Genomic DNA, 21,935 nt, shown 5'->3' with positions numbered 1-21,935 from the left:
TGCTCTGTCTCTTCAAACTGTTTTGTTTGGGGGGTGTTTTTGCCTTGTAGTATGCCTCATAATTTTTTCTTGATAGCTGGACATGATGTACCAGGTAGAGGGAGCTGCTGTAAATAGGCCTTTAGTAATATGGTCATGGTAAGGGGCGGGGGGAAGGGAAGAATTCTATCATCCTGTTATTGGGTCTCAGGCTTTTCATGAGCCTGTGCCTCCAGACTGTGAACTTCACAAGTGCTTCTCAGTTTCCCCAGCCCTCATGTAGGTGGGACAGAATGGCTACAATAGGCTGGAGCTGAGTATTTGCTTTCCTCCACTTGAAAGGCTAGAGCCAGTTGGAGTTGGATATTTCCCTTTTGTGAGGTCAGTTAGGCTCTGCTAAAATCCCAGCAGGTTAGGCTCTAGTTAAAAGAGTTTCTCCTGAGGGCAGACTTTGTTAAGAAGAACAGAATGTTCTGGTGTATTTCACAATGGTCTTTTACCCTCCCTTTTCTGGAAACAGAAGGAGATTTTTCTCTGATATTCAGTGTGAGAACTTGCTAGAGCTCCAGGAAGTAGAACGTAGGAAAGTTTGCACACCCGTCTCCCAAAACCCCATGACGGGGTCCCTCTGGAGCTTTTACTTCAGACTTGCCCACACTGAGCCTCCAGCAACTTGTCAATTAGAGTTCAGGTTTCCCTGTTCCGGCGCTAGTTCCCAGGGAGGTCTTTCCTCATGGCTTTTTGCTCTGGTAAGTTGTGACTCTCTATATTTGCTAGTTTGTCTCTCCAATTCTGGGGGCAGTTGTTGGCCCTATGACCTCACTTCTCTTACATATCTAGGAAGAGTTGTTGATTTTTCTGTTTGTGCAGAGTTTTACTTGTTGTTGGGATAGAGTGGTGTCTTCCAAGTTTCTTACATACTGGACTGGAAATTAGAAGCCCTTTAATTCATTGTTCACTTTTAGGAAGAAAAACAAATTTGTGTCTAATTATGGATAAAAGATAAAATTTTATATTTCATTTTATTTTTTTAATTTTTTAATTTTTTTCTGCTTTATCTCTCCAAACCCCCCCTGTACACAGTTGTATATCTTAGTTGCAGGTCCTTCTAGTTGTGGGAAAAATTTTATATTTTAGATTTAGTATATATATATATATATATATGACACAGAAATTCTAATTAGAAAACAAATATGAAAATAAACACCATAGGAAATGTTAAATTTGGAGCTACTTCCTAAACACACTTCTGTCCCTTGAAGGGTAGAGCAAAGACATCTAACTAGCGCCACCTGTGCCATTTGGGATCTAACATCTGTTTCTTTATCATGAAGGTTCATCTCTAAAAGAAATCTAAAAGATAAAAGTGAGTAGTAAAGGATCATGCTTTATACCGACAATCTATTGCACAGATTTATTGTTAAAAGTGCTAGCAGGGCATAAGAAACTTGTAGATAACTCCAAGTGAAATGAATGATCTTTAGACACTTTGACCAAACCTATTTAAAGAGAGAATTGAGTTTGGCTGGATGGGGTATATGTCATTGCCCTTTTGAGCACAATTTATCTCATCTAATAGTACAGTCAAGTCTATAGCATTCTCTTAGCAATAATCAGTGCTGAGTATTCCAGAAATCCCCGTCTCCTGTGCATAATTCAGGAAAACAAACGGGTGCCTTTAGATTTCTTTAGTGTAAAATCTAAATCTGGACTCACTGCTTTATAAACTCAATGTCCCCATTTCACTGCTATGTAACAGATACATTTATTTACCACCGATTCAAAGCCTAGGTGCTTTATCTTTTTCTTGTGTGCTTTCTCATTCTGTAGTACTTCTTTTATAGAAATGCCAATGTTAAACATAGATGGACACTCTAGATTTTATACCAATAAGCAGATAGATGGGCACTCTAGGTTTTATACCAACAAGCATATTTATCTAAGTACTTATTGACACATTTAAAGTGAGGTACATTAAATTTTCTCTTCTAACATAGTGACAGTAAGTCTATCAATTTCTTCACTGTCAGAATAGCATTGTAGACATACAGTAGGAGTAGGATTTATTAAATCTGTTTCAAGTGCTGCTTATTACTGTTTGTGTAATCTTGGACGAGTTCTCGGGACCTCACTGTCAATTACGTTTTTCAACTGGCTAATTTTAGCTCCTGTGCTATTTAGCCCATAGGCCGATCACGATTTTTAAATCCTTTGAAAAAAAGTCAAAGCCTTTGCATTTGATCCTGACCTTTTATTACTCTGTGAATTTATCCTAAAAATCAGTACTCAATCCCATGGTTTTGTGGGTCGCTAAGGGTGTGACTTTTGATCATGAGTACCACTGGTTGCCTTCCTCTGTCCCTATCTTGATCCTCCCCAGTTCTCCACTCCGTAGGTTAACTACTTACCGTGCTGCTGCCAAAACCTTGTGTTTGGCACCTGCCCTCTCATAGTTCTCTCATCCCCACAACACTGTAAGATGCTTGAGGCCAAGACACCAGGTGGGATAACCAATCTTCAATTTCCATCTGGAGGTGGGATGTTTTTCTTGCACATTCCTCATTGTCAGTAATCCTCTTATGCCCAATGTCAGAATGTCCATCAGGATGATTGATCTTTTTTCACTCAGGAAGAGTAGTTCTTGACCTCAACGGAGCTTTAAAAGTGCTGATGTCCACTCCCAGATTCTGATTTCATTGATCTAAGGTGTGGCTTAGACATGGTAATTTTGTAAAGTTCCCCAGAATATTCTAATGTGCTTATAAAGATTAACAACCACTAATCTAGAAGATTTTAGAAAGTCTAAAAAAAGAGAGAAATTGTGTTACTCTTCCTTAATGAAGCTAATTATATTTTTTACATTTGCATAAAAAGTTCCAGTTTTCAATCACAGAAAATTATTGGAAGATGCCTACTATTTTCTCCATGAATTCAAGTAGTTAGAAAATATTTCATATCTTAGAAACTGTTCACCTTCTGATTTCACTGTAATAATAGTAATTAATTATAACTGCTATATACAAGGCAGACAAATATGTTATATTTTGGCCTGCTGGGACTTTTTAAATCCCTACAGAGAAACACTATATGACAGAAAGTTATTTCATATGCTACTGAACATGTTAATAGCTCTTTTTTGAAACTAAGGTAATATGCGGTATAATGCATACATATTTGTTAATAATAATATTCTTTGCTGATGTGTTTGTTGGATATGATCAAGGACTGAAGTCTGTGAACAGATTTAGATTGAATAGTTTTCACCTTAGTTTTCATTCTTGTGCTAAAATACATTCAGTTCCTCGTTGGTGTGTATGGCACACACATGATGTCCTTAGATAACAGATGTAATTGCATATAGGGCATGTGGCTGACTATATGATAAGTTTGAGGAATGACAATAGTATATGATGAGTTTGTCTGGTCCCGGATACCCTTACTGTCTTAAGAAAAAAAAAAATCCTGATATTGGGGAATTTCTACTTAAAAAGACTTTTTTTCATAGAGTTTCAAGGAGCAGATATGTACCATGTGGCAACACTGATTAATAATATCAGTACCAATTGTGACGTCAGGCTACCTAGCTTTCACCTAGTGGAACACTGGGATATAAAGGAATAGGGCATGGTATGGAAATATTTTGATAGGGAGTTTGGATATAAGAAAGGTCCAGAATATAGAACATGCTGAGAATAGAGTACTGGATGTTACCTGATAACCTGAGCAGGGCAGGTGGGAGTGGGAAGCATGTCAAGGAGATGGGTAGGAACTCAGGGATCTGAGCAACCAAATCTCAGAAAAAGCATGGGGGTATGGAGTTGGAGAGAAGGAAGGGAAGAATAACCTCCTATTTTATGTTTAAAGATAGTAATGCATTGGGAGGAAATAAAAAAGAATGTAAAAGCTCATGATCTAATAATGGCTCCTGGTATCCATTAATGCCTTTAATAGTAAGAAAGAATTTTATGGCAAAGAGAGACTGAGATTGAGAGGTATTTGGAACTTTTCAAGAATAGTTGACTTGGGGTTAGCCAAAAAATTAAACTTCCCCTCAATTCAAAAATGACTTTGTCTCTCTTTTAACCAACTCTGGCCTCTCCTCGCCTGCTTATCACTTCTTATCCTGATGTCTATTCTGCACGATACTGCATCCCAGCTCTAGACTCTGCTCTCCTTGAGAGCTGTGGCTTCTCGATCATCTTGTACTTCCCTGTCTTTACACAGTCCCTGACATATAACAGGCTTTCAGTAAATACTGACATTAACTGAACTGAAGGCACCTATCTCCACCTTGATCTGGTTTTCTAAATTGAGTAAAATTAGGCATAATCATTGTTTCACTATAAAAGCACAGACAGCAGTACTTCAGAGCCTCAAGCAATGCACTATCGTTCCACAAGGAGACAGCATTTTGGTTACAAACTGCGTTTACATCTATCAATTCAAGATGGCCTAATTAAAGTAGCAACTATTTTTGAAAGCATAGTGGAGTGTTAGCCATGAGTAAGTCTTTTGCTTCCTGTCATGTTGATAGAGAGAAAAGGAGAAAGCATTTTTTTCCTGAGATAAAATGCTTGATCTCAGTGTCAGTGGTTTCATGTATTAAAAATATTAACATTAATATTGAGAAAAGAGCATCATTGAGTCTATTAATAATCTGGACCACAGGAGAACTTGAAACTTGCTGTTAAATACATGGAATGTTTTCATAATTATAATCAGCTAAACTACTTAAGTGAGTGATGCTATTTCAATTAGGAAATTAAAAGTTTGAATTATTTTTTCTGAAAATATGCTACTGCTTCTTAAGGAAGCTAAAAGCTTGTTGGATGCCAAAATTCTCCATAGCCACTGATTGTATGCTGTTTACAATCAATCTACAACTTGCTTAGCTGCTTCCAATAAAATATTCATGCAATCAAACCTACACTGTTTTCTTTCCCATTCATCTTCTTATCCTGGGTCAGACTATAAAGCTCTTTTATTAAAATGAGCCAAGCTGTTTAACTGCACATATGTACGTTTGGAAATCTCATCCTAATGCATTCAAAAGATTTTTTTGAATTGGGACTTCATTGTCTCTAACTATGATTTTCAACAAAGTATTTATTTTTGATACTTTTATGTCCTAGCACAGTTGTAATAGGCAAGATGTAGATTACCAAGGGGTATAGGATAAAATCTCTGACACGGCAGTGTGATTTTGAAGACAATAATACATGTACAAAGAGTAAGAATCCAATAAAACGTGTTCTCAAAAGAGTGCTATAGGCCATCATTTCTAAAGAGGAGTGGTTTTCATTGAGAGTCTGGGGTAGTGTCAGAATGCACAGGGGGAAGAGCATGGCAAGAAACGGAGGCAGTAATGTGTAAACACTCCTCTCCTCCAAGTGACTCTGATCCTGTCCCTTATTCAGCTTAAGAGGGAAATCTCATTTCTGTTGAAATGGCCACGTATCTGGTTAAAAAATTTTGTTTTACTTGAAGTTCTTAAGGCTGGAAATTGGACAGATGGAAAGCTAAAAGGCAAGGCCTTTCATTGAGCGGCAGAAAAAGGAAAACAAAAATAAAAACAAAACAAGATAACAACAAAAGAAGAACACAGTTTTGGGAATGATTATGACCTAGAATAAATTAGTAGGAGTAAGTGAAATAAAAATTATGAAAGTAGTCCTGCACAAATGGATTTAAAGCATTTTTGAAATTGAAAGATAAAAAGAGTTTTTGTCTCAAAAATAAATCCCATGAGGCCTAGATGGTGATGGTGGAGCTTTGATTCTCAGACATCACAGAGATTATACTGGGCCTACAACTTCTTATCCCTGGATGTGACTAGAACAATCCTAAACTTCCTTGATGGTCATCAGAGATTCCACATTTAGTAGCAAGAGAAGCCCAAAACTCACTTCTTACTGTGTCCTGCCATGTGTGATGACTCAATGGGGTTACTGACTTCACCGTTTTAAGCAGCTGATGGATGACGCCAGTTAAATAGCTTCTCACTTCATTTAAACAAATAGTGTGATAGATTCTGATGCAAAAACTAATGTCCTGCTAAACATGTTTTTGGTTTATGCCTCATGTCGAATCAAAATACAAAGACAACCATAAGTGAGTAAACAAAGTTGAGTTCAAAGATTGTTGGGCAAAGAAGAACTGCATCGCTTAAGAAACAAGTTTTGTGGTTCTCCCTGAGCAGAAATGTAAAGCGCTGGCTTAGGGTTTCTCAAGAGGGGCACTACTGACATTTTGGACTAGACAATTTTTTGTTGTGATTTTCTGTGTGTGTGGGTGTCCTATATATTATTAGGATGTTGAGCAGTATCTTTGGTCTCTGTCCACTAGCTGCATGTTACCCCACCCTGCCGGGGTGTGTCAATCAAAACCATCTCCAGACATTTGCAAATGTCCTCTTGTGGGAAAAGTCACCCGTGGTTGACAATCACTGGGCAAGGTAAAGGAATAAAAGAAGAATACCAATTTAGGCAATATTCTGAGTTTAAGTCTTTGGTTGACTTATGAATCAGGTTATAAACTCTTTTTTACAAATGGTCTTTATATGCTCTAAGTCTTGAAAGGAAGGGTCAGCTCTCAAAGAAGTCCAGGATGAGATAAATAAGGCTATAACAGGATTTGGATGTGCATGAGAGAGGCTTGAAAAATTTTTGTTTAACAGCCCACTTTATGGACCCCTTCTGTCCCTGGAAAAACAGAAGAGGACAGCATTGGGTTTCACATTAACACCCTCCAGGTCTGCACCACTGTAGACTTTATTGTAAGCAGATGTTCTACAAAGTGGACTCAGATGAATGTTCTGGGATTCGATCTGAGCAGAGCAGAAGCAGTTTATTTTCCTTTCGTTGAAGAATGAGTTTTTGTGCCGTCTGACATGAAAGCAGTTATGCAACATCATTTAAGACTCGAGAGACCAGACACCTGAAGACATGAGATGAATAAGAATAACTGCAGTCATATAAGACGGGACTAGAAGTCATCTCAGAGCCAGCACTGAAGACCCCCAAGTCTTGACAAGGAGAACAGTTCCTAGAGGCCTCCAGGGTCTATTTTTAGCAACCAAAGTTGCTCTTCCCTTTAATTTGCATACAGATTATTCAACTATCTCTGTAGTATTTCTCCACGTGCAGCAGGAAATGTTCACAATAGCATATACTCTTCCTTGGCATACCAGTAGGAAGACCGGGCCAATCTATTATCCAAAGCACCTAGGCCAATGCACTCAGTCTAGTTTGTTGTACCTCTAGGGCTTATGCAGTGGTATTTATCACAAGCCAATATTACAGTAAATTTTGGATTGGTGATTTTCCTTTAATATCCTGTATTTTCCCATTCATGTATAACACCACCATCTTGATGAGATAAGGAAATATGATATAAAAATTAATATAATATGCAAAACTGACATGAATTTCTCTACTCTTTGAAATGATGTCATGATAAATCTCAATATTATAAAGGGATTTCTGGATGTGTCTGGTTTAAATGAAGTCTTTTTGTGAAAGGTGAAATGGCTTAGTGTAGGATATCATCTCAAAATCTGATTTAATCCCTGCCTACTTTTATATACGGACACAAATTTGCGTATGCAATATATTTGCATATCTCCATAGACACTGTAGAAATGGTTAAAATGGATTGATCGACATATTCTTCCCTTCTTGCTAGTATATCTGTTATCTTTAACCTCCTTCCCAGTGTCCTGCATCCAGTCACCCATCTTGGCCAGCCTAACATAAGAACCACCATTGACATCTGTCTTCTCCCAAACTTCTACCTTTGTCTTGTTTACCTTTCTCCTTTTAAAGACATGCTACCCTCGTCTAAATTCCATTCAACCTAAGGATTTCTTTCTTCATGCTCAAACTCCCCTTACATCTTCCGTCTCTTCCTTAAGTGGCCCCTCACTTCACATTAACAGATACTTGACTTTCTCCCTTGAGGACATTTCCTATTGAGACTCTGGCAAGAGGAATCTCATTTACTTCTCTGAATTAATACAGAATTTTATTGTTACTCATCTAAGTTTCTGGTTTTGATATTAATTCATTTACACCATGCTTTCCACATTCTTATTGTAATCACACCCAAACTCCAATGAATAAATCTATTTTAACAATTTGTATGAAAAGGAAAAATGTTCTACCGTTTTTTTATTATAAATTTAATAGTAGCAACAATTTGGAATTGCTACTTCCATAAAGCTAATTTGTTTGGAGATTGCAAAAATAGATAGAGATGTAGAGAAATAGGTAGATTTTGGTTCCCAATTTACTTTGCATTTCAATGTCTGAAGTTGCTCAAGCTCTGACAACTACATTTTAAAGAACAGATGTCAAAAGCTCAAGACTAGAGAGGAGGAGAGCCAGAATAGTGGATCTGTGTGGAAAGTATGTCAAATAAGAAAGACATTGTTGTATTCAAGGGTTATGCTTTTTCTATTTAGGTATACTTCTATCTATCAGGTCTAGATATGTATTTCTCTGTGTATAAGTAGGAAAGAGAACTATGAATAGTCAGGAAGAAAGAAGAAACTGTATCAAGGGCAGGAAGGAATTAACAGGTAGCTAAGCATAGTAACCCGGTGGAAAAAGGGTCCAAGAAGGAGTTCCAATATGATGGATTGACCGCATGCAATAAAAGAAGATGTTATAACACAGATTCAGTGTCTCCTTTACTGAGAGATAAAGCCTCTGGATGACTGCCAGCAACAATGCATTGCTAATAAGTCACACTGACTACGGGGCAACGTTCTGTGGACAATGCTTGCTGGATTTAGGGAGATTCTGGGGAGGCAGCGAGAAAGAAGTTGGAAGTGAAGAGAAAAGTGAACGAAAGGCCTCCTAAATTTTGTGCTAATACTTGGAACCTTGTGGTTGTCTATTACTTACTTCAAATTACAGGTCATGGTGTAAAGCAAGTATTTTCAACAGAAGAGTTGAAGACATTAGCCTTGGTTAGCAATGAAAATAGAAGACATTAGTAGCCATCATCAAAACTAAAGGACTGACTTAAAGAACTGAGATTAGGGGCCGACCTGGTGGCACAGAGGTTAAGTGCACACATTCTGCTTTGGTGACCTGGGATTCGCTGCTTCGGATCCCGGGTGCAGACATGGCATCACTTGGCAAGCCATGCTGTGGTAGGCATCCCACATATAAAGTAGAGGAAGATGGGCACAGATGTTAGCTCAGGGCCAGTCTTCCTCAGCAAAAAGAGGAGGAATGGCAGCAGTTAGCTCAGGTCTAATCTTCCACAAAAAAACAAACAAAAAAAAGAAGTGAGATTAGAGCAACTGGTACCATCCTTAGACCCATTCAAGGGATTCCCCTGCTCTGCACCATGTGATACAGGACGCCCTGCATATCACACATGCACACAAAATAAATGTTCTAGAGAACACTCAGGTACCTCTGTCACTCAAACTCTGGCAGTCAGTGCTGGCACAGCTCAACCCATAACCCAAACATTTGTTCTTGTGACTAAGTCTTTCAGGCCTCTAGGAAATTCTTCACCACATTTCTTGCCCTCCATCTTTGAAACAAAAGGCAACTGTGTGTGAAGGTTTTGCAGGTTTGAATTGTGCTGCTAACCCCTTTGGAGGTCTCTGCTTTGAGCAAGAAGATGAATTTCCACAGTGGAAACATTTGTGTAAGAGGAGAAACAATATAACTTGTGAATCCTTCCTCTCCAATCACAAGAATGCAGTACAGTCTTGCAAAGTGGAGTAGCTTTGGCTGTTTGTGGTAAGCATTTTTTTGCTTGCCTCTCTTTTTCCAATCTGTGTTTCTGGAGATAATCACCAAAATAAAGCAATTAGATTTATTTTAGACAAGACATGAAATGCAATAGGAAAAAAAAGTGAAACAAGAGTGATCTTCAACAAGGAGGAAATCGTGGTCTTTGGCAGAAATTAAACAAGTGTGATTTGCATTATCCACATGACTTGGTATAAACTGTCATTTATTTTTAATAATATGAGTAAAAGCTTAGCAAAAAACAGTTAATGGATCTGACTGCAAAAATTGCAACACAAGTAGCATTCAAATAAAAAATAAGATAATTAGAACAAGGAAATGAACACCATACCCATGACTGCGAAGAACAAGATTTATGTGCAAATAATCTCAACACTGATTTCTACAAAGAATAATATTTTCTGGCAAGTATGGATTGAAGTGTGTGAAGAGAAATTGGAACAAATTGGGCACCATACTGCTATTTTCATTTTCTGCATAATATCCTAGCATTGAAAAATTTGAAACAAGAACACAAGCACTAATCTATGGAACTATATATTGCCTTACGAGATGGTGAAAATGGCAATCTGAGATAGCAATTTATAAGGTGATTTTAAAATATTTTGTAATATTTTCTGTGATGATGTGACTTTACTACTTGCTACCCCATTACAATGTTTGAGCATATTATTTAAAATCTATAATTTCTTTTTAAACCTTTCACTTTAAGAATTTTATTGACAATTCCAGTGGCTACTGTCTCAGTAGGCTACAATTTTCCGTATTGAAATTGTAAAATAACTAAGAACAATAATAACTCAATAAGAGCTGTTGGGGGCTGAGGGTGATGGGAGGGGATTATCTAAAGAGCATGAGGGAACTTCTGGGAGTGATGGAAATATCAAATAACTTCATGGTTTTGGGGTTTTCATGACTTTAAACATTGGTAAAATTCATCAAGTGTACATCTAAAAAGGGTGAATATCATGATTTTTAAAGTGTACTTCAATAAAATTGACTTTTAGAAAGGTTGCAACATCTGATCTTTGAGCTCTAATGCATAATATGTAATAATACACCACTATTTCAATAAATGATCTAAAAATCATTTGATTGTTTTTGAAAGTTGTCTAATTCGGTATTACTGTCAAGAAAACAAAAATACATTAAAATTGTGATTACAGCAACAATCAATGATGTTGCTAAAATGAAAGCTAAGATTGCATAGAACATAATAATTTATGAATTATGTCAGTCTTAATTTATTAATCATCCAAACATCACTGACACATTAATATTGAATATCCAGATAAACACAATGAAATTAATTTATTTACTGTTTACATTTAGCCATATTTTAGTCTACTAAAAATGGCATCTTAATGCATAAATTTCCATTTTTTTATTATGTAGATATTTTTAAGAACAGGAAAATAGAAAATATTTTATGTATAAATTGTGCTAGTTTGATTGTAAGTTTTAGACAAAGGGTATGTGATCCTCCATGTCCCAGGAGGTGCCACAAATGTTAGAAGGGGTTCTGAGGCCCCCTTAATCTATAAGGCTATTTATTAGGGAAGTAATTTCAGTTGTAACATAAAAAAGAACATGTTAGCCATTGGTGCTGCCCCAAACCAGAATGAGCCAACTCCTTAGGCTGTGTATGACCCGTAACTAAAAGGGTTCACATTCAGGTTGAACAGTTGCCGGAGAAAGACACTGTAGACAAGATTTCTTGCATTAGAATAGAGTTGATAAATGACATAGTGAGGTATTTCAAATACTAAACCACCTTCTGAAGACATTACTATTTACTATTTATTGAGTACTAGATTCTGTTGTAAGCACTTCTTAGATCTCAACTCATTTAAACTACAAATTTTAAGGTAGGTGCCATGTTCTCTGTTTCATAGATAAGGAAGCCCAGCCCGAGAGAAATTAAAGGATATTCTCAAGATCAGCCAGCCAGGATATTCAGTCTGCATTTGACTTCTGGTCTCTCAGCCCCCAGTGAGTCACCAGAAGTCAGTGTGATTATTCATTAGATGATACTGCTTTTCATTTATTTCTCATTTTTAAAAGGATGTTTCTTCTAGAAAATGTTGTAACATGTGTTGTCAATGCCTTACCATATCCTCTGAGCACTTAGTTATTCCCTGCATTTCAGCCTACCTTCCAGCACATCTTCCAAAATCTAGCAGCTTCATCTTGTTGCCAGAGGACTTTCTCTGAGCCAGGAACTAGCCCTGCATACACGGCTGACAGGTTAGAAACAGCACGGAACTAAGGGTCCCTGGGAACAGCTCCTGGCCAATGACAGATGGGAATTACACCATAAAGACCCTACCCCTTTCCACTTCAACTGGGAAAACTCTAAGGTATATGTCTCCAGTGCTCCCCAGTAGAATTGAGTTCCCTTCAATTTATTTGGAGAATGATACACTATTAGTTTATCTTATATAATAAAACATATTCTATAGAATGTATTACAAATATATAAATTTGATTTCATTATATAAAAGCATATTAATTAACTGGTCAATTCATATCATACGGTTTCCAGTTGGAAACCCAGGTAAAGCAGCAGTGCTTCAAGCTATTAATTTCTATTGTCAGTCTACAGGGTGTTCAGGACTGTTCAATATAGAATCCCCAACAATTCAAGTTAAAGTTACTAAAGAAAATATTTTATAGTGTCATAAAAAAGTTAAAGGTAGCTTAATTGAAAAATGCTTAAAAATACAAAGTTGGGTATAATTGAAAATAAGTCTTCTGTCTAACTTTTTAGGCTTTGTCTGAAATCTAATAATAATTGAATGGTATTCATTCTCCTGTATTATAGGTATTGCATTACAGGATTAAAGATTTTTATTTCTTACATGGATAAAATCATTTACCTTTCAAATACTCAGTATTAACTAACTCTGCATGCTTATCAAATAATCCTTAATTTTCTTTTTTTTTCTTGAGGAAGATGAGCCCTGAGTTAACATCTGTGGCCAATCCTCCTCTTTTTGCTTGAGGAAGATTGTTGCTGAGCTAACATCTGTGCTGATCTTCCTCTATTTTATATGGGATGCTGCCACATTGTGGCTTGATGAGCATGACTAGGTCCGTGCTCAGGGTCCAAACCCGTGACCCCAGTCCGCTGAATTGGAGCACGTGAACTTGATGCTACCCCACCAGGCCAGCCCCAAGTTGTCCTTAAGTTGTAGAATAAATGAAATAGCTTGAAGTGCTATCATAGTGCTTGTTACAAGTGGGTGTTGAACAATCATTACCTCCTTTCCCCCATTTCTGCTGATTAGTTTAGTGCCAGTATATAAAATTTTTTTTAGAAGAATCACACTTAGAAAATGTAATTATGTAATAAACCTTAATTGAATGAAATGATCTTTATATTTGTGTGCTCAGGGATTTCAAAAAGAGAGGTGCTGATAGAATCAGAGGATTAGAGGTTGCTGCAGTGGACCCAGTGATTTCTCTTTTTCCTAAAGGAGAAGATGCAAGGTTCGCAGCTCTCAGGAGGTCCAGACAATGGCATGGGGACTGCAGGGGGCTCTATGGAAGCTGGATATATTGGGAGGACTCCAGATGTTATGATCCTTCAGTTCTCAGTGCTCACCAACATGCCTCCATGCTGAAAAACAGATGTGCCTCCTGGTTAAGACTAGCTATTTATTTACTTTTTGTTAGACATTTTAAAATGTATCCTTTTAATGGTATGCTTTTAATTGCTCACATATTCATTTTTTATAAGTATGTTTGGAGCAATCACCTTGGGATTTAGCCCAGTATTTTGGAAAGACTTATATACTGTGTTTTGGGGACTCTCATTCTGTGGTATGTGAATAGAATCATGAGAAACCAAAAGTTTCTATGCACACATAAGTTAGGAAATGCTGTAATTAACCAATGTCAGTCAGTCTATTATTTAGTAATTGTAATGTGTTAAGAGGAAGATATGAAACATCAGCAAAAGAGGGGGGAAAACAAAAAAGAAAAAAAAAGAAAACACAGAGCCAATATTGAACAGGAATATCCCTCAAGACTTGGGCTCCACACACCATACCTACATACGTGTACTAACGCTTCAGCATAAGCTTTAGGGTAGTGTGGTAATTACCTTGGTTTCCAACTTTTTACTGAAGAGGAAATGGAAGAGCAAAAGGAAAGAAAAGTATTCTTCCTACTGACTGTATTTAGGGAAGGAATAACTAACAAAATTACAGGCTGTGTCTCCATGCCCTCAAAATTCTCCAAAACTGAGTTGGAAGGCCAAATCAGGACAATGTTCACAACAGTTCCTGAACAGTACAGTGTAGAAACAGTGTCAGGATCAGGAGATGATAGAGTAAAAGCTTTCTGTAAAAATTAATCATCAGGCAAATATAAGTGGTGGCTACAGAATGTTAGGAATAAGAAAGCTAATATATCTTTAAATTAAAAGGAGAATAACTTAAAAATAACCATAGAACTACCTAGGAAAAAAATCTCACTACATAATGTGGTATTTACCCTAAGAAATTTATAGTTTTTAAGACATTTGCAGGATTTAAATGTTAATTGTTTTCATGAATGTTCCATGTCATGAATATTCATGTTTAAATAACTTTGGGAAGGAAATACAGGTAATAAAATCAGGCAGGGTATCATTTATCCTACCCCATGTAATTCTGTGCTACCTGGTTGGAAGGGATTAGAAATGTATGTACTTATTCCTGTGGTATGAAGAACGCAGTCCCTTCCTCATGGTGAGTACTTTGTGTACATCCTGGATTTGGGCTCCAGAGCAGCTAAAACCTCACTTTGGGGGAAAGTTATGTTGCTCTAAAGAAAATGAATTTCTCCATCTAATACTCCTTTTTATGAGTTTTTTTATTTCAAGTTTATAACGGTAAGCTACCTAAAACATCTCAAAGGATGTTACTTATGGTGGCTTTATTTTGCTTTTATTTTATGTTTTAAAGATTGGCACCTGAGCTAACAACTGTTGCCAATCTTCTTCTTCTTTTTTTTATTTTTCTTCTCCCCAAAGCTCCCCAGTTACATAGTGTATATTCTAGTTGTGAGTGCCTCTGGTTGTGCTATGTGGGACGCCACCTCAGCATGGCCTGATGAGTGGTGCCATGTCCCCGCCTGGGATCCGAACGGGTGAAACCCTGAGCCACTGAAGCGGAGCGCACGAACTTAACCACTCGGCCACGGGGCCAGCCCTATTTTGCTTTTAGTTGTCACTCTACGAATGTTACTAAAATTGAATTGCAGTGGTAACTATTTTTAAAACAGGCTGACCTAATTTCAAAGGAGTAACACAAATGTTAATAACCACGAGAAATCGGAGTACTACACAAGCACTGGGAAAAAGTAGAAGGAAGAGGTGCTTCTACCAAGTCTTTCATGATTAATTGGTATTATAATTAACACCTTAATCCATTCTTTCTTTGTAATGCTGGATATTTAACCCTTAGAATCTATTTCTCTACTCGAAACACAACACACATACACACACCCACATCTGCACCCTCCCCCACAGTGAGAGAAAGGAAATATACATGCACCAAGATAGCAAGAGAAAGTCTAGAATCTCTACAAGGCAATAGTTTTTGAAGCATTAAAAATATCAAAAGGCTAAAAAGTTTATATCCACAGAAAATTATTTTGATTATATATGTGAATAAAACCAATGAATGAAGTTGGTTGAGTATTCTCTTTGAATTTTGTGAAAAATCTGCTTGAGTAATAGTATAGACATGAAGATTAAGACGCTGAGATAGAATCTGAAAAAGAACAGCAGAGCTGATCAATAAGAAAAAAAGTACAGGCACTTGAGAAGGGCACTGACTAGACTGAATTGAATTTTTTCTCAGCCTAATAGAGTAATAAAAAAAGTCACTCCTACAGTGATTATTACTCCCATCACCACCACCGCTAACTGCAGTGAATGTAAACAGAATGAACGTGGAATCTCAGCACTAAATGATGCTTCTGCGAATCACAGTACCCTTAATTAAAGCAAGGAAGCAATTCTATATACTGAGTGCACCACGTAATTTGTCATTTAATCTGCACAACAACTTTGTTAGGCAGCCTTCTTATCTGCTTTCAAGTCATGAGAAACCTGAGGTGACTGGAGATTCCCAGTCTCCCATCATTTGTAGGATTGAAGGTGTGTGTTTATTTGCCTATTTGTGGTTGTACATTCAATGGATCGATGGAATCAGGAGGAGAAAGTTTCTGTTCCTCAATGACTTTTTATGGATGTGAGACCCAAAATGAAGTTGAGAGAAATGAGAAAGTACAAAATCCTAGTAGGATTAACATATAAAATAGATAGACATATTTAATATTCCCAACAGCTCTTTCAGATTCGTACGGTTGTTATGCTCATTTTACAGATAGGAAAGCTGAAGTGGAGAATTAATAAGCCTAGAAATCAAGCAAGAATAGGGAAATTTAAGGAAAAAAATAGATGAACAACTTAAATATTCCAGAAGCGGATATTTAATCTATCAAACTGGCTTCTTCAAATTACAGATAACTTCAGGAACGTGTAAAATTCTGGAAAGCATCCTTATAATATTTTCCCAGAATTGGGAGAATGTCTCCTGGAAAGGCGGTCCTAGTTGCCACGTGAAGGCCTTTGGTTTCAGCTAGCTCAATGTGGAGGAGCTATGCACTGCCCTGTAGACACCGCTATGAAGTTCTCTGACTTTGCTTATGACAGTGAATGCTACACACGAAAAGATCACATGGGATCCAAAAGGCATCACTTTGCCTAAGATGAACTTTTCTTCTTTCTGGTTATTTTTCACTGAGCCATTTCTCAGGGTGGAGCTGTAGAAAGGAGGGGATTTAGAATAGGGTGTTGTCACATCCTTCTCTGTTATTTAGAGGAAGATGTCAGAGCAACAGTCTATAACCAAAACTAAAATGAATGGTCTATTCCACTGGGCCTCTGTGTGTTCATATTCCATAGTGCTATATCAAAGCAACATACGACATTGTCATGTCCCCAGATTTTTCCTTTAACTTCCCAATTTCATCCCTGTGTATTCTTACCACAGGGAAAACAGGTAGAGTGCTATCCTAGAAGAGAATGGAAGAGAGAATTTAAAATAAAAGGATGTAATAATAATGCCCGAAAGCTGAAGAAATTAAAGAAATTCAAAACTAGCAAATGTCCGTTAAACTTTAGTATGATGTCATTGGTGATTTTGAAGACTGTAAAATCAATAAACACAAAGACTAAGGAGAAAGCAAGAGATGAAGATGAAAAGATAGATACCAAGTATATATTCTTTAAAATAATTTTGTTGAGGGGGAAGGGTGAGATGGATCCCTAGCTAAAAAGGGTAAGAAGATTAAGTGTGGGGATTTTTTGTTTGCTTTTTGGTTTTTAATGTTGGAAGAAACTTAGGCATAGAAGTTGCAGAGCAAAGACAGTGATGAAGACAGATAGCGAAAGGAGGGCGGTGGGGATGTGATCCACAGCAGAGTTGCGGGGTAAGTTTGGATGTGAGGAGGGGCATTTTCCAAGGACTCCAAAATGAAGCAGAGAAAGGCTGATTGGATGGAAATGCACAGGGATGTTTGTGAAAGTGACAGGATTTAAGGGACTTCACACCTACGGGACTCAATAGTCATTAGGAAATAGGAGCCAAGGACATTTGCTGAACGTGAGAAGAAGGTGGGGTGGCAGGGCTGAAATGAGTGGCAGTGATATAAATTACCAATTGAAGGGAAAGATTTCTATGAAAATAGAGCATTCAACTAAGGCTAGAGATAGGAATGTGTAATGACTTCAGGATAAACAGTTGTGAATCTTTTGTCTAGGACTTAGCAATTAGGGTGTAGGGACTGGAGAGATGAGCAGTTAGATTTATACAAGGTTGTTCCTCTTCTGGATACAAGTGGGTAAGTGTTTTTAGATAATTTGTGCTAAATTTGGTAAGGAAAATGAATGAAAAATACAAATTCAAAGTATCTGTAGCTTTGGTTTCTGCTGAAGGGTTTGGGTGAGGGGCTGTGTTGGTGGAGCGTTCCTAGCCTCTCTGAAGTCACACTTTGCACCTGTGTAACTAACAAGCCGGAATCACAGAGTGGTTACTTGCTTGGGCACTGTACTCAGAATGCTTGGTTTCGAGCCCTGCCTCTGGTACTTTCCAGCTGTGTAATACAGGGTCAGTTTCTAAATTGTTCGGTTTCCTTACTTTTAAAATGGAAATAAAAGTAATTGTACAAGCCTCACAAAGACTGATTAAGCTAATACCTAGAACAGCGTCTGCCTGGTCACATTAAGTATTCTATAAATGTTGGTACTAATTAGACTCTGTGGCAGTCCCTTCCTCAAATTCAATGCGATCTCCAAGTGATAAAAGCAGAAAGTTTAAAATATGCAAGGTGTGAAGCCAAGAAATGCTTATTTTATTTTTCTATTAATGTTATAAATAATATATGGAGTGTTCTATCTTTCAATTCCATTAACTACTGAAAAAGGATAAGGTTCAGGGTTAATTTTTAAAAAGAAGTTAGTTTGCTCCAGTAGTGACAGAACCTATTAACTTATTGCCACTTACTCCATTTCTTTACACATGAACGGAATCTTAATTCAACTCTGAATATAGCTGTTCCACAGGCTGCGAGTAGTTTTACCGCCAGATCGTTAGAAGATCACTCTGAAATTTCCTGCTGAAATATATTTTAATGGCAAAAGGTCGGCATATGCTAGATAGAGCAGGGTAGTGAAATTTGAAGAGAACGCTCTTTCTTCTCTACTCAGAGATAATGAGGTGCTTAATTAAGGATGATTGGCACATCCTTATACATCCATTCATAGGGCAAGAGAGTAAACAATCAATTCCTAAATGCCTAGTATTCCCCTCTGTTTTATTTGATCACTAATCTTGGAAAAGTCTATGGGTCTAAGGCAGGTTGAGGTGAACTTGCACAGACACTATATTTGGCAGTTGTGCTCTGAGCAATTGCACCAGCAACCTCAGCAGGACCTGTAAGAAATGTAAAATCGCAGGCGCAATTTTAGACCTATCCAAACAGTCCTGCATTTCAACAAGATGCCCGGCAATCCACATGCACACTAAAGTTTGAGAAGTGCTGCCTAGTGAAGCAGCTCATATTCTCTGGGAAAATGAAGACTGATTTAAGATCTCAGTATTCTGCCCTTTTCCATTCCTTTGGTTTCTAACTAGAAAAACTGTTAAAGCAGATCTGGGAAATTTGAAAACAAGCCAGGAAGGCTCCACCCTTCCCTGCCTCCACATCACCTCTCCTCTCCCACATCTGAGTGTAAAAGACTCTGTTCACATACCCCCCTGACCTTGATTCTCCTCATAAAGTGACGGATTTTTGGTTGAAGAAATAGGATGCTCGTGCTGTGGCTACCAGTACAGCTCATCAATTTCAGCAACTATAACTTTTGAAAACAAAATCATAAAGCAACTGAACATACAGTTTGAAGACCAGGGATAAATTTTCCTATGACAAGAACATTTTTTTAAACCCACAAGATTGTCCTGGGTGATACGTGCTTTATCAGTGAAGACAGTTGTTGTGTCAAGTGGTCAGACTAAGTGGATTTAGGAGAACAAGGAAGGATGGGACAACACAGTACAAACACATTTGTTTAAGTTATGAATTAGGTATTCCTTGTTGTATTTGTTTCGCTGGCCTATATAATCTTAACCTTTAAGAGAGACGAGGAAACAATAAATTTGGTTCTCAGAACAAGATTTGAGATTAGAATTCAGTTTGAAGCTGCTCTAATCATCTCTGATGCCTTTTTAAATGATAAATGAACTCTTTATTTTGAAAGTATTTGATAAAACTAAAATCTCACAGTTGAGTGTGAATGAAATTTTTCTTCATAAAATCTAAGAAGCATATACCTGAAGTAATATTTAAATGGTATTTTCCCCCTGAGCAGTAGGGTCTTTAAACATAGCAAATTGTGGGTTACCCATTACTATACCATATCAATTTCTAGAACAAAATTATGCTCTCTCTATTACTGTGCAGATGAATTGAACATTTTTTAGATGATAACCCATTTTTCTTGCCTTGATATATCTTCTATGGATTAATTTCCATCTCAAAATTTACTTTGAAGTTCAAGGTTAAGGAACAAGTTGAGAAAAACCAAGAAAGCCAAGGTGAATGATACAAAAAAAAATAAGCATGACTATGAATACTTCGTAGTAGTTAATCTACTATTTTGTTACCCTATCTATTGAGACTTTAAACAACAAGCAAACTTTAATTTAAACAGATAATCAAACTTTGGAGATTCAAGAAATATTTGAGATTTGAGGTTGAATGTTTACATTATAAGGTCATCCAAACACTATTTACATGGTGATTGGGAACAGTGCATCCCAACCCTGGGAGAAATGCAGCATCCAGGCGCACGCAGCCCATTGAGTCAGAATCATCTGGAAAGTGTGGCCTGTGCATCAGTATTAAAAACAAACAAACAACTCTCCAAACGATTCTAATTGCAGTTAGTGTTGGGATCTACTTCCATCTGTTAGAGGACACTCATGGACTTAGTATTTGATGTATATAAAATCCAATCTAAACTAAAAATTTCTAATAAGGAAACTTATACCTATTTATTATACATAATGTCTGGGTATGAATTTCAAGTGGGGAAAAGTCATCTTACAAGACTGTGATCACAAAATCCCCAGCTGAGTGAAATGCTCGTTTAACACATGAAAAATACATCCAGATGAAATATATGAACTCACTTCTTTTGGAGGAGATCACAGATGTCATTGTTTTTCACTCTTATTAGTGCAGCTGAGATTTTATTGTCTTTTAAACTTTATGCAGTGGAGAATACAGTCTTGTAAACATCCTTCTAAGAAAAATAGAATACAGCTTTCTTCTTGGATGGCTCCATCCACAACATAAAATATAACTAGAGTTCAGCATATGAAAAACGATTGTTTTGTTTTGTTTGAAGTGATGGCCATTAGCTAAAATATCATTATTTACTTTTTCTTATAATGCTCAGTTGTTAAAACATTTCAGCAAATTTCGTACTGAAGCATTTTGGATGGCACCGAGCTGAGCTATTATCGCTGTTAATGGCTTAGTGACTTATCCCATGTTCTTGAGGAGACACTGGAGAAAATAGTTTACCAATTTTTTTTTGGAAGTGTAGCTTCTCTGAGAGGTAGGTTTTATTGATATTCATGGCAAAGGAAATATTAGAAAGTGTACATATTTGCAAATAGATATAGACCCCAAATGAGGAAAGTAATATACTCTTTTATACTTAAGAACTTTGCTTTGAGGATTTAGAAAGGCAAACAAAGAAATAAAAATCCCACTGGAACAAGTTTCCTTTTAAGATTGTAGATTGTGTGTTCTACTTAAACTGAGTAAGATATAATAGTTTCACTGGTTTTGAATGACTTGAAGGTGTTATCTAAAGTTAGGTAACAAGGATTATTATTATTTGTAAGTGGGTCACTGTAGACTCTAATGTCTCTCTTATAACTGAAAATACATAGGAAAAGAAAGCATTTTTAAAAAATGAAAAAAGAGGAATGGCTAAGATGCATACAGATGAAAAGATGTAAATATATATAATTGTAGAACATGTTTGCTTGCAGCCATTCCGGGGTGACACATCCAGAGAAGAGGGACAGGCTGATGACCCTGGGGGAGAAGGAAGAAAATACGATGTCTGGGGAAGTCTTTATTGGACAGGAAATGAAAGTGAGAGGCATTTGGAACTGAGGAGGTAGGTTTACAAGAGAGTGGAGACCAAGAGAAGGAAGATAGGCAGTGAGACACTGACATCTTGCCCCCTCATCAGTGGGTTGAATTCTTGGAGTGAGGACTAGGAATGTCAGGTAGTTTGAAGGGAAGTATTTATCCCACTTCTTTGTATGATGCTAACATGGCTACAAGGGTCTAAGCTGGCTGCACTCTGTGGGCCTGGGAGGACTGCTCCTCAGAGCTTTCTAGCTCTCCCAAGGTATCCAGCAGTTCCCACGTGCCCTGTGGAGAGCTGCAGGAGGCGTCTGATGGTGTTGAGTGACTAGCTGGCAAAGGGTGTCACTGTGGCTCCAGGGAAAGGATCCTGTAGCTCAGCTCTACTGGGCAGCACATCTGGATTTGGGATGAAGAAGGTGCCCAGCCATTCTTCAGAGAAGCCAAGCCAGGGAGTGC

The 21,935-nt window shown here is 37.3% G+C and overlaps 1 long non-coding RNA gene across 1 annotated transcript in view; it reads left to right on the top strand.

Annotated features, from left to right (window-relative positions):
- The first annotated feature begins 551 nt into the window (after window positions 1–551).
- LOC139045598 (uncharacterized) overlaps window positions 552–21,935 on the top strand; it is a 58,800-nt gene continuing 37,416 nt past the window's right edge. The window contains exon 1 of the long non-coding RNA XR_011504291.1: window positions 552–728. This is a non-coding gene — a long non-coding RNA (uncharacterized lncRNA). The remainder of the gene's footprint in view (window positions 729–21,935) is intronic.

Source organism: Equus asinus, chromosome 6 (genome assembly GCF_041296235.1).
Source record: "Equus asinus isolate D_3611 breed Donkey chromosome 6, EquAss-T2T_v2, whole genome shotgun sequence".
Lineage (NCBI taxonomy): Eukaryota > Metazoa > Chordata > Mammalia > Perissodactyla > Equidae > Equus > Equus asinus.
The sequence above is the reverse complement of the archived record's forward strand: the minus strand, read 5'-3'. Positions and strand labels throughout refer to the sequence as shown.